This window comes from Cupressus sempervirens, chromosome 10 (genome assembly GCF_028749045.1).
Source record: "Cupressus sempervirens isolate cs-2001-9-10 chromosome 10, ASM2874904v1, whole genome shotgun sequence".
Classification (NCBI taxonomy): domain Eukaryota; kingdom Viridiplantae; phylum Streptophyta; class Pinopsida; order Cupressales; family Cupressaceae; genus Cupressus; species Cupressus sempervirens.
This window is the reverse complement of record NC_143127.1, coordinates 968818089-968830835: the sequence shown is the minus strand read 5'-3', so window position 1 is coordinate 968830835 and position 12747 is coordinate 968818089.

Here is a 12747-nt window from a genome sequence, read left to right as displayed (position 1 = left end):
CAGCAAAGCGTGCCTTTTCAAATTAGAAGCAAAAAGTTACCTGCAAATGTGGTCGAATATGGTAGCTCAAAATGATCAAACAACAAGAGGAAATTGCTAAATATGACCTTCAAATATAGTGGCTACACCAAAAAACGTCTTTCCAGTCATGGTAGAACAAGGAAAAAACACAAAATATGTAACTTTCAGCAATGGTGACTGCAAATGAAAGAGAAAATGGTTCATAAAACCCTAGCCGACCCCCTCTTACATCTCTCCTTGCAATGCGAAAATGAAAAATGAAATCTATTTTAGGGTATTCAAACTAATATATTTCCCTTTCTCCATTGCATAAATTTTGAAGTTTGTGGGTACTTTTGTGGGTTTTTATTTCTTTTTTTTACAAAGTCTTGTATATGCCACGGGTTAGTGTTTTTTAAACACTTATTTCTTTTTGCAAAGTGTATGTAAAGTAAAGATATATAATAGTGATATTATAAACTATTTTATATTTTTATTAAAATTTGCAAACCTTTAAACATGTGTTCCTTATACTATTCAATGTTTTACTATGTCTAACACTTAATATAAGTGTGACATGTGTTTAAAGGAGAAGGAAGAGGAGAAATAGTAGTTGAAGACTTGGTGTTTCAAATATTTTGAATTATGAGGAGGGATTGTAGGGATTTCAATTTGGGTCGAATTTAGACTTTGACCAAGCATTTTGGAGGTCTTTATGGCTAGTTAGAGCATTTTTGGGGAATTTTGACATGAGTCATGGGTCTCATTATGACTTATTGCAGTTGTTAGGAAGTGAGTCATCTTCTTGATAAGTTTTGACTCCCCTTTTATAGCTTGGTTTCTTGAATTCGACCCAAGTGTTGGGATTGTATTTAGGGAGTTTTTTTAACTCATTTTTAGGGAGTTCAGATTATGTAGAGAAGTGGATGTGACTTCTGTTTTGAGTCCTTGTTCTTTTTGCAAAATTTGTAATTCATCTTGGGAAATTCAATACAGGTGACAGGATTGTGATTATGCGATTTGGTGTCAAATTTAAGCCTTCTTTTTTCCTGTAGTTCTGTGTGTGTACCAGAATGATTTGATGAAGTAATTTGTGACCTATTATTGTTCCTGGTTAGTTTGTCTCATTTTAGCATCTGGTTGTAGGAAAGTAAGTTTATTTGTAGGTTGTAATATGTGTTTTAAAGGTGAAATAAGTAAATGAGAGGCATCTATTTTCCTCCTTTTGTTAATTTATCCTTCAAACCTTATTGCAAATCACTTTTGCAGATCTTTATAGAAAGATGTGTTTTGTTGTACATCAAGTAGCTGTATAATATTTCTCTATTAACTATGTTTGATTTTTCCATGTCTTTTTGGTGTATGACCATTTCCTAGTTTAGGCTGTAGGTTTAGGTTCATTTTTAGCAGCTTCTTCCCTTTTCCCTTCAAGTTTAAGTTAGGATCTTGGAAATATTACTAAATATCCAATAGGAGACAGCCTAGAATCTGGAGGTCTCATTTCATTTGCATGTCCCACGAAGTGAAGTGATTCCCATGTTAAGTAAGGATTACTGAACTCTTTCAATTCAGTACTGGGTGCAAATCCTGAAACTTAACAACAACTTTCTCAAGACAGATTCGTTTGTGACATTTTGTTCTTTGAGGTATTTTTGAAGCATTTGTTAGTAGATGACTCCTATAGAGGCCAGATGTCATGAATATCTCTCTTTTTCCTTGCTCATTATCATCAATCTATATTTCCTCCTAGAGACTTGTAGTTTCTGCTAACCTTATCTCTTATCAGATTTATGAAATTTTTAATGTATTGAGATTTTATTATTATCAAGATTATGTTTTTGCTACCATTTTGTAGCATTCTGAAAACTCTACTTCACCATACCAACATTATGCTTGTAATGTAATTTGAAACCCTAAGTTTAGAATCTTGAGGTAAGACATCTACAAATTCCTCTTATATCTAGTGGTGCACACAAAGTTGAAACAATTCCTTTTACAAATGAGCTTATATGAATTTTAGTGTGTATTCATTCATTCCTAAAAATATACAAAGCCATAGTAACATTTGTTGGGCTTATCTATGCTTTACAAATATTCTTTGTGTTGGTATGTTTGGAAGCATAGAGTAGGTGTATCAACACCATTCTAAGGCCAACTTCCTAACTTATGGTGTGATTTTCCCAACTGGATTCCTATTGGTCAATTCACCAATGGAAAACTCACTTCAAATATCTTGATATGCTTAGATTATCACTAGTAGAAATATCAATTTCTAGTGTTTCGGATCATAACTTGTATTTATGCTTGAAAAATGGATGATCTTTATATCTTGTACATGAATTATAGAAATAAATTGATCTCTATTTCTTGCCTATCATTGTTTTAAAAATCAATCTTATTTCCTTTCACCTGAAATGTTAGAAAAATTTAATCTTTTTTTCTTGCATGGGAACTTTTTTAAAAGTCCAATCTTTGAAGAATTTATGATATGTATATGCATAATGCTTCCAAAAGTTTTGGTCTGCACATATACACAATGCATTGTTATGGCTGAAAGATTTTATTTTATTATGACATTGAAATGATTTCTAGCCCTGATTGAAATGATTTAGGTTACTACCAACAAATTTTATGTTCAACAAATTGTAATGTTTGAAAGATCTTATTTTCTAGGTCTTTAAATGCTTTTTATAATCCCACTTCAAATGATTTAGATTTTCATGAGTAGAAATGTCAATATCTTGTATATTCAAATTTGCAACAAAATAAGCATCTTTAGTTTTCCTATAGAAAATATTTTGAAAATCTAATCTTTGAAGAAAGTAAAATGCTTATTTGTAAAACTAACTATAATGCTAGAAATCTTTTCATTTTTCATGGCATTAAATCAATTTCTATTACTAGTTGAAATGATGTATTTTCTAGTTTTTTGTTTAATAATCTGAAGTTTCTTTTACAACATGTTAAGTTTCAGGATTTGCACCCTATTGAACTAGAATGTTTAGTAACCCTTACTTAACATGGGAGTCATTTCATTATGTGAGACTGAATAATGAAATGAAACCTCCAGATTCTAGGCCAGCTCCTATTAGATCTCTCAGTGAAAACACTCTAAAACTTAAAGAAAACTTAGAGGGAAAAGGTAAGAAAGTGCATAAAATAACCTAAAACCTAAAGCTTGAATTAAGAAAAGAGGTGATACACTAGAAGTTACTATAAAGACGTAACACACATGTAACAAAGAGGATTATAGTTCTATGAAATACAGATAAAACAAATTTTCCTGTAAAGGCTTGCACAAGTGATTTATGATAAGGTTTCAATACTGAAACTACAAAAAGAGGATAAATTACTATCTCACTTTGACTAATTTCACCTATAAACACATATCATAACCTGCAAGCAGACTTACTTTTCCACAAAAAGGTGTTGGAATGAGACAGAAAACAAGGAATAATGTAAACATTCACAGATTAACTTATCAAATCATTCAAAACACACATAGAATTTGTAGAAAGGAAAAGAACTTAACAATTTACTTCATAAGGCATAATCACACTGCTGTCACTAGCATTATTTCTTCAAAATATTGAATTACAGACCCTGTAACAAAGCTTAGGACTCCAAAAAATGTCTGAAAACTTAGTCATAAAATCAGAACTCCCTCCTAATGAGTTAGAAAACTCATTAAGTACAATGCCCAACTGTTTTGGGTCATATGCAGAAAGATAGCTTGGAAAAGAGGCTGGAAACTTCTAAAATAATGGTCTTTTGCTCAAAAAGCTCCACTTAGTCATAAAGAACCCTATGACTCACCTTCAGTTGTCCACAAAATGCTCAAACTGGTCATAAAGACCCTCAAACTGACTTAGCAAAGTCAAAATCCGACCTCCTATATTCCATGCATATGTTTCCTAACTATTTTCAGTCTTAAAGACTATGACATGAATATAAAATGACTCATCTTTTTTGCATTTAAAATAGGAAAAAATATTTAAATGATTTATAATTGATCATTAAATATTTTTCCTTTACAATGATATAATTATGCAAAAAGAAACAAAATTGAGCAATTCACACATAGATACTATGACAAAAAAAAAAACTCCCCCCCCTTACACTTAATAAATGTTTTCAAAGGGAAAAAATCCCATGCCTAGCCCATGGACTTCAAAACAAAATGAAAAATAGGAAAGGCATGAAAAAGAGTTGAATACCCTAAACTTCTTCATTTTTCATCATTTTGCACTATCGGTGAAGAGGGGAGGAATAAGGGTTTTCCTGGTTTTGCCTGCCACCATTTTTTGAGCTTGCTGGAGATGGTCGCCATTTTTGAACTGGTCTTTGAAGAGTTTGCTGATTGGAGGTATAGTGATTGGTATCTCCTTTAGCTGGGTCTTTTATACATGCTGACATTAAATTAAGCTCGAGGGTTTCTTGTTCTTTGAGAGCCACCATGCATAAAAGAGATTTGCAAGCTTCAGAATCTCTAAGCCACCATACAAGGTATTGAAGTTGTACTTTGCCATTGTTGAATCTGATTCTCATTCGCTAGCACTTCTTCTTGTTCATTTTCTAGCTCTTCTTCTTTGAGCTCTATCACGACACTGAAGCTAAACTTTTTTTTTTTTGTTCAAATGCTACATCTAATTCTTTAGCACTTTCCTTAATATTTAATTCTTCTTTGACATTGAAATTTTCTTGTTTGGTATAGTTGGCCAAAGTTGAAGTGACCCGCTCTTTAATCACAAAGCTTCTAACAGTGGATCTCCCAAGCATCTTTAATAGAACATATTTTGGAATATTGCCAGTTTTTCTTCCTTTTTATCTTCTGAATCCTAGAATAGGTTTTACCTCCTTACCTGAGTTTGTAAGTGTGTCATCAAATATCCTCATCCTGAAGAAATTATTTCATTCAGTTTACAATCTCTTGGTGCCCCAAAAGTGTAGTCCATTCCTAGGTTGATAATAAAAAAGTTCTCTGTTAACATATTGCTGGAGCAATAGCTTAGTTACATTTTTTTATTGTTGCTGTTACTTTTCACATTTTCATGCATTTAAAAATAGCAATTTGGGGTTATAAAGGACACCATGAAAGAGACTTTAATGGTTGTTTGTAGAGTCTGAGTTTTCAAAATACCAAAATTTTATAATTAGGACGAAAGTCATATCCCTATTGGCTGCAACAATGTGCCTCAAGTTAGTTACAACTATGAATTTTTATTTCATGGCCCTCTTCATTTAGCTAACAGTCTATTGACATCAAATAACTCTAATTTCAACTGTCGATTGCAATCAATGAAAGGCAGCCCATATGATTGTATTTTTTCAAGTTTTGACATAAACTGCTTACTCTTCGAGATCTTCTTTGGTGTCACGTAAAAAACCCTAAGCTCTCCCTCACCCTTTTCAAGAACTTTGTAGATAGACTTTTCCTCTACTTTTGAGGTTGTAGATGTTAACATGCTTGTTGGAATTCCTAAAGCCGCAAGCCCCAAGCCCTATCACTTGATCCTATATAAGAGAGAGCAAAAGACTGACAATGAGAGAAGTCCTAGGATGGAGGAGGGCAGGAAGTTGGTAGCAGAGACTCTTTCCTCCACCTGCAGACATTATTACAATAACATCTTTTTCGCTCATGACAACATTTATGATCTCTCGTTGATTTTTACGATATGTAGGAATGCCAAATATATTCATTCGAATATCATCAGCCTGCTGGTCCCACTCAAAAGATCTTGCCCAATTTTTCTTGCATGCTAAAGCAATTCCACTATTTTCATTGCTTCCACTTGCTTTGGATTCCTTGCAAGCTTCTAACAAGCTTTCTAAATCTGATTTCTGCAAATATAATTTCTCCTGATGCTCAAGCAAATCTCTTATCTGGACTTGTCCCTATATCTGCCTATGATAATTGCAGCATGAAAATGTTTGGCTATATTCCTTAGAGCATTCCTTTCATTGTGACTAACCACTGTCATTGCAATTGACGATCTTGTTCTGAAGGTTCATACTTACAAAAAATGGGTCAGCCAAAGCTTGTTCAGCATGATCACATTGCCTTTTGGGTATGGGTTAATGGCAACTTAACAAGATTTTAATGATTTGTACACTCATCAGGTAACTTTTCTTCATATTTCCATTTGTGTAGTATGCTTTTCGGGGTCACCATTGGAAATATTACCTCTCATGGAACTCTGATTTCTATCTTGAATAATAGCTTGTTGGAAACCCTTACCAAATTATAGCCTCTTTCCAAAACATAGAGATTTTTGATTATTTGATGCTGTATAAATTGTATTGCATGAGGTTTGAGCGCAGGCTCATGATGCTCATAAATGACTTTTATATCTTTCTTCTTAGTTTACATTCTTTCGAAATGCATCAATAGGATAGAATATGTCGTTGTAGAGATAGTTAGTCACTGCTTAGATCCTTTGGGATCTAACATCAGTTGCTTCCATGTTTTTTGCAGACTAGAGATCGTGTGAAGCTTGGAGCTGGATTCTACTGCACCGAGGAAAGAGTGTATAACCAGTCAAAGAAATAGGCAATGACTGGTTATCTCTATTCTTTATTTCTTTCATTCATATGTATCTATTCATGTATTTCCTTATGAAAGAAATTTAATACAGTGAGCTATACTCATGGCTTGTGTGAGATCATTTCTTTTTAGCATATCATTTCATTTCATTATTTGAAAACGCCAATGTATATTTGAAAATAAATAAATACAAGGACATTTCTATTTGTTTAAATGAAATGAAAAAGAAATTCTACTTCGTTGCATGCATGAAACTCCCAAGCTCAAGCTCTTCTATCAAAGCTCTTCTTGATCTGCATTTGCTGATACTCCATGATTTCCATGGCTTTTTTCCTTGTTTCCTCCAACTCCATCATCTGGGTGCACCGCACTAAAATAGGGTCACCTTCCTCAAACAAAACCAGCTGTGTAGCAAGGTCAAGTGTGGATAATTTTGTCTCAATAGACAATCTGGCTTATTTCACATACACTAGCCTATAAGGTGATTTTCCAATAACTTGCTTTGGAGTAATCCTGTCAACCCATAAGGTAGCTTTCAACTTTGAATGCCAATCTCTTTTGTTCTCTTGCAAGTTGTGTTTGATAATCCTTATAAGATTCTTATTTGAAGATTCAACCAATCCATTATCCTATGGGTAATAATTTGAGCTTGTGCTAAGATAAATCCCATGATTAAAGGCCCAATCAGTTACTTTCATTCCGATAAAAGAAAGTGCATTATCAAAAATAATGGAATCAGGTACTCCAAACCTGTTCACAATATCATCATAAAAATTTAGGACTGTTGTCTTATTTGCATCCTTTAACGCTGCTACTTCAGTCCAGCGCATGAAATAATCAATGGCCATAATAATCCACTTATGACCTGCACTGGATGGAGGGTTAATAGGCCCTATAAAGTCAACGCCCCACTTCTGAAAGGGCTGTTATGTTTTAATTGGCTACAAAGGCAAAGTTGGCAGCCTTTCTTTTCCCACAAAAATAGCAAATTTAGCTCATTTTCTAATATGTGCATGACAATCCTTGAACAAATCAGACCAGTAATAGCCTACTCTTAGAATCTTATAAGCTGTAGTCCTTGGAGAAAAGTATCCTCCTAAATGACCATCATGAAATTCGTGCAATATTTGAGCAATCTGATCTGAATCCACACACTTGAGAAGGACTCCATTGAAGTCTTTCCTATACAAAATGTCATTAATCAGCACAAAAGGGACTGATTGTAAGAGATAATATCTTCACTTTACTCCGTCTAAGGTGGCTGGGCATTGACTGGTTTTCAAAAAATGCATCATATCTTGTAACCAGCTTGTTGGTCTATCATCATTTCCAGCTGCTCCGATCAGGAAAACTATATTCCCTTGCTTCTCAAGTTTTGAAATATCCTTATCTGCAATTTGCTCACACATGCCCTTTCCTCTAACCAGCTTAGTGATCTGAATATCGATGTCATACTCCACGATGTGTGTGATCCAGCCAGCTCTTTTCTCATTCAGATCTTTACTTAAGAGGAATTCCTTAACACTTGGGTGCATGACATGCAAAATAACTTTGTTATGTGTCAGCAAATGTCTGAATTTTTTAAGACTCTTCACAACAGCAAGGACGTGTTTTTTGACAAAGCTGTAACGTTGTTCATACTCTTCCAGTCCTTTGCTGAAGAATGTGATTGGTTGTTCCAATCCCTCTACATTTTTCTGTACTAACATAGCTAAAATCACATCATAACTGCCATAGGCATAAAGAATGAAATCCTTGCTGAAATCAGGATTGATTAGGACAGGTGTTGTTGCTAATGCACTTTTAATGGCCTGAAAATTTTCTTTAGCCTCCTTGGTCCATGCAAAAAATACATTATTTTTCAACATAGTTGTTAAAGGCTTAAGAAGAGCTGCAATATCAGGCAGAAATCTTCGCACAAAATCAATAAAACTCTGAAGGCCTTTCTTGTGCTGTAGTAAAGGTAGCTCCAAAATTGTTGCAACTCGTTTAGGGTCCACCGTGATGCCTGACTTAGATACAACATATCCAAGTAACTTTGCCTCATGTATAGAAAATATACTCTTTTTGGGGTTTAAGGAGATGCCAAACTCTCTACAGCACTCAAAAATCTACCTTAAATGATCTATGTGATCTACTATTTTCTGTGAGTAAACTGTGACATCATCCAAATACACCAAAACAAATTTGTACATCAAATTGTTGAAAGCCATCTCCATGGCTTTTTGAAATGTAGCTCCAGCGTTGGACAATCCAAATGGCATCCTTTTTTATGCCATGGTTCCCCATTTTGTTGTAAATGCTGTTTTATATTAGTCCTCTTCCTTGACCAAGATTTGGTTATAACCCAAATAACCATCCAATAAAGAAAACCTCTCAGCCCCTAATACACACTGTAATATCTGCTCCATGGATGGAAGCGGGTGCCTATTGTAGACACCTAAAAACCTTTAGAAAATAAAGTATTTTTTATTTTCTGAAAAATTCCTGATGACATCATCATTAATTAATTAATTAATTAATTAATTTTTATGCCATTAAATCCCTTTATCTTAATTAAAAATATTTAATTAAGGAATCCCTCCCAAAAATGTTTAAATCTTATTTAAACATTATTTCCTTATTTATTAATTATTTAATTAATAAATTGACCAAAAAACCCGAAATAAATAAAAAAATTATTTTTTGCCCAAAACTTGGCCAATTTCCTTAAGACCACTAACCTCTTCCAAAATCTTCTAATCCTTCTTTAATTTTGATTAAAGGCTAATCCCATCATTTCCTACCCCTAATCCCAACTCAAAATATTTAATTAAGATTAAATATTAATCCTCATGTTTATTAAATTTTTTTTAATAAATATCTCCTCAACCCAAACCCTTAAAATAAATAAAACTTTATTTATTTCCTAAGAATCTAATTTATCCTCATCCTAAGAAGTTCTAGACTCTTCTAGAAAGTCTTCATCCTCATCCTAGGAAATTCTAGAAAGTCTTTATCCTCATCCAAAGTCTAGACTCTTCTAGAAGATGTCTTTAGACCTAATCCTAATCCCCTCCTAACCTTATCACATTCCCTAAACATGGGTTAAGACTTACTAAACCAAGCCAAAGTTAACAAATACCTCCTCCTTCACCCACCCTCATTAAATGCCATCCACTTGCCTATCCCTAAGCTAATCCTAAACCATCCTAATCCATCATCTAATCATTTGCACACTCCTAAGCAAGCTTAAAACCCTCCTAATCAAGACCAAGTCAAAATTCCTCTCATCTCCTTCAAAATATCTCAACCATAAAACTTTATGAAGCCCACAAGGTCATAAATGACTCTTCCAAGCCCTTTTATTGCTCTTACAAGCCATTATGAGGGTCTTTACGAAGATTTTATCCCTTGAGCCTCCTTTGTTGACTCATCCTTCCCCTTTCTTCCATCCTCTCACCCTGTGACATGTGTCACTCCCTGATTGGTTGTAAGGAAGCACAATCCATGTGCTCTCTTCTCATGCAATCTGAGCCCTCCATGAGCTTTTTCCCATCCTTGCATCTTAGCTCTCAATCCCTCAAGCCTCTTGCCTATAAATTGGATCCTTCCCCTTTGCAAAATAACACAATCCATGAAGTAAAGTCATAATGCCATTTTAAGAAGCCATTTTACATCAAAATCATACACTCACACCCAAATTCCAACTCCATTTGAAGCCCTTTTTGAAGCATAAAGCTTGAGCATACATCTTATCTATTTAGACAAAGCTACTCAACAAGAGAGCTTCTCATTGAGAGAGCCCATTAATGGCTCATATTCTCAATTGAGAGCTCATCTTAGTCTATCTTGAAGTTTATGAATTTTGTTTAGTTTGTAGAAGCTTTATTTAAATTTGGTTTCTATTAGCATACTAACATTGCTCATATACATTTTGGCACGCCCGGTGGGACCCCGCATGGGTCATCTTCATTAGCTTTTTTAGTCAAGTTTTGTATGTCATTTGCTAATTTTGGCTAATTTTGTTTATTTTTGTGATTGGTAGGATTGTATAAATTGGTTTTGTAGGTCCACATGAGCATGAAAAATACAAAGGAACTCATAATCTATCTCATAGTGTTTGCAGATTTTTCAAGCTTATAGGTGGACAAAGCACTTGGAATTCTTCTTCCTCTTCTTGTCTATATTCTTCTTATTCCATCTACTTCTTCTTCTTCTTCTTGTGGGAGATCTTGGCCATTTTTTTTGAAGGAAGCAAAATCATACACACTTCTTTTTAGTGCTTAAAATGAACCCCTAAATCATACTTAAATCCATTAAAAACTAAAAATTTGCAAAAAAAAGAAGAAAAAAAAGGCCTTTTAACAAGTGAAACTAAACCAATTCAATCATTTGCATCCTTGCAACATCAAGGTTTTAGATGCATTCATGCAAAGTTAGGAACACTTCATTTTTGGAAATTTAAAAAGAACTTCAAGTTTCCATTTCAAAAGGTTCAAAATCAACACTAAGTGCACACTAAAATCTAAATCAAACTCAAAGCATCAATCAAGGATAAAATGAACCTCATTTGCAAATATTTTAAAGTTCTTTTAAAAATCTCATGAAAACTAAGAGTCCTAAATGGTTGCCAAAAATTGTCCTAAAAGCTTTGTTATTTGTTCTAAACAAATGTCTTGTTGCAAAATCTTGAATGTTTCTTAGGTTTTTCATGCATCAAAACAATCTAGGAATATCATTTTTGGACTTAAAATATGCAAACTAGAACACAAAATCTTGAATAAAAACCAAATTCCAAAGAGTCATTTTCACTTTTGAGTCCAAAACAATCTTGAATGATCTAAGGTTAAAACAAAGCACTTCAAACTTCTTAAAACAACACACAAAATCTCAATCTTGAATGCTCAAAGGAAAAAACTTGAATGTTTAATCACTTGTCTTTGAATGCATGTTGCTAAACACACTCTTGAATGCCATGGATTAAAATCAAAATTTCCTTGAATGCATGATTAAAACAAAAAATCCAATCTTGAATGCCAAGGATCAATTAACCATTGCAATATCAAACACTTCATTTGGAGCTCCTAATATTGAACAAAACAAATCTCTTTTCCACATGCAATTTAGGTAAAGTTTGATTTTTGGACATTTAAGAAACTTTGTTAAGTTAAATAAAAATTTGCAAAAATCAATTTGAGTAGTTCCTTGGACTCACCTCTTTTCTAATCACCCATCAATTCAACCATTGGTTGCAATCTCAGCACCATTTATGGGGATGGGTCTACTTGAAAAAGGTGTTAAATGTTCCACAATCTAACTCACTCACTTGGTCTTTGAACGTTTGCTTTAACTTTATCAAAAAATTTAAATGACCAAAACTCTAGATTAAATCGATCACACTTCAAAGTTTGGGCACTAAAATTGAACAACTATTGACGTGGAGGGCCTCCGGGCGCGCGCTTGACAAATCGAGTCTCACACATCTTTGCTTTGAGCTTAAAACAAAATCACACCAACTCTTGAATGCTTTAAAGGAAATTAATTGATACTTGACGTGGAGGGCCTCCGGGCGCGTGAGTTTGCTTTTGTTGACCATAACTCTTCTTCTTGTTTGCATTCTTTGATCGATTTACTTTTGTTGGCACTTCAAGTTGGAATTGAACATTGTCTCTTAAACATGAGTGCTTGCAAAGTCTAGATTAGCACACATAAGAGTCAATTGGTAAAAGAACAAGCGTGTTTTTTTTTTAGCCCAAGGTCATCGAAGTCTTCTCTCCCCTTGTCGTCTTTCGAGGCCATCTTGGGTGCATAAGATTAGGATCCAAAACCTTGTTTCTTTTTAGGAGGCCTTCTTGGGGATTTCATCAACCCTTAGATGACCTCAACTCTAGCGTTCTGGCGGAGTATAAGAATCGGGAGGTGAATTGAAAGACACCTCTCTTGGAATCAAGATTTTTGTCACTTGGGCTAAGCCTCAAAGAACTTTATACCCTTGAGAAGTGAAAGAGGAGAAGTGGGTTACTGCTCCTCTCGGCTGTGTGACATCTTGTTGGTTTCATCTACGAATTTGGGCCTCACGTACCTTTGGGTATATCGAGGACTCCCTAGCTAAACCAACTGTCAGCCTTGTAGACAACCATCTAGAGTGTTAATGTGTTTGAAGTGACTGATTGAAACATTTGTAAAACATACACACTCCTCAGTGCAAGTATCACATTCTG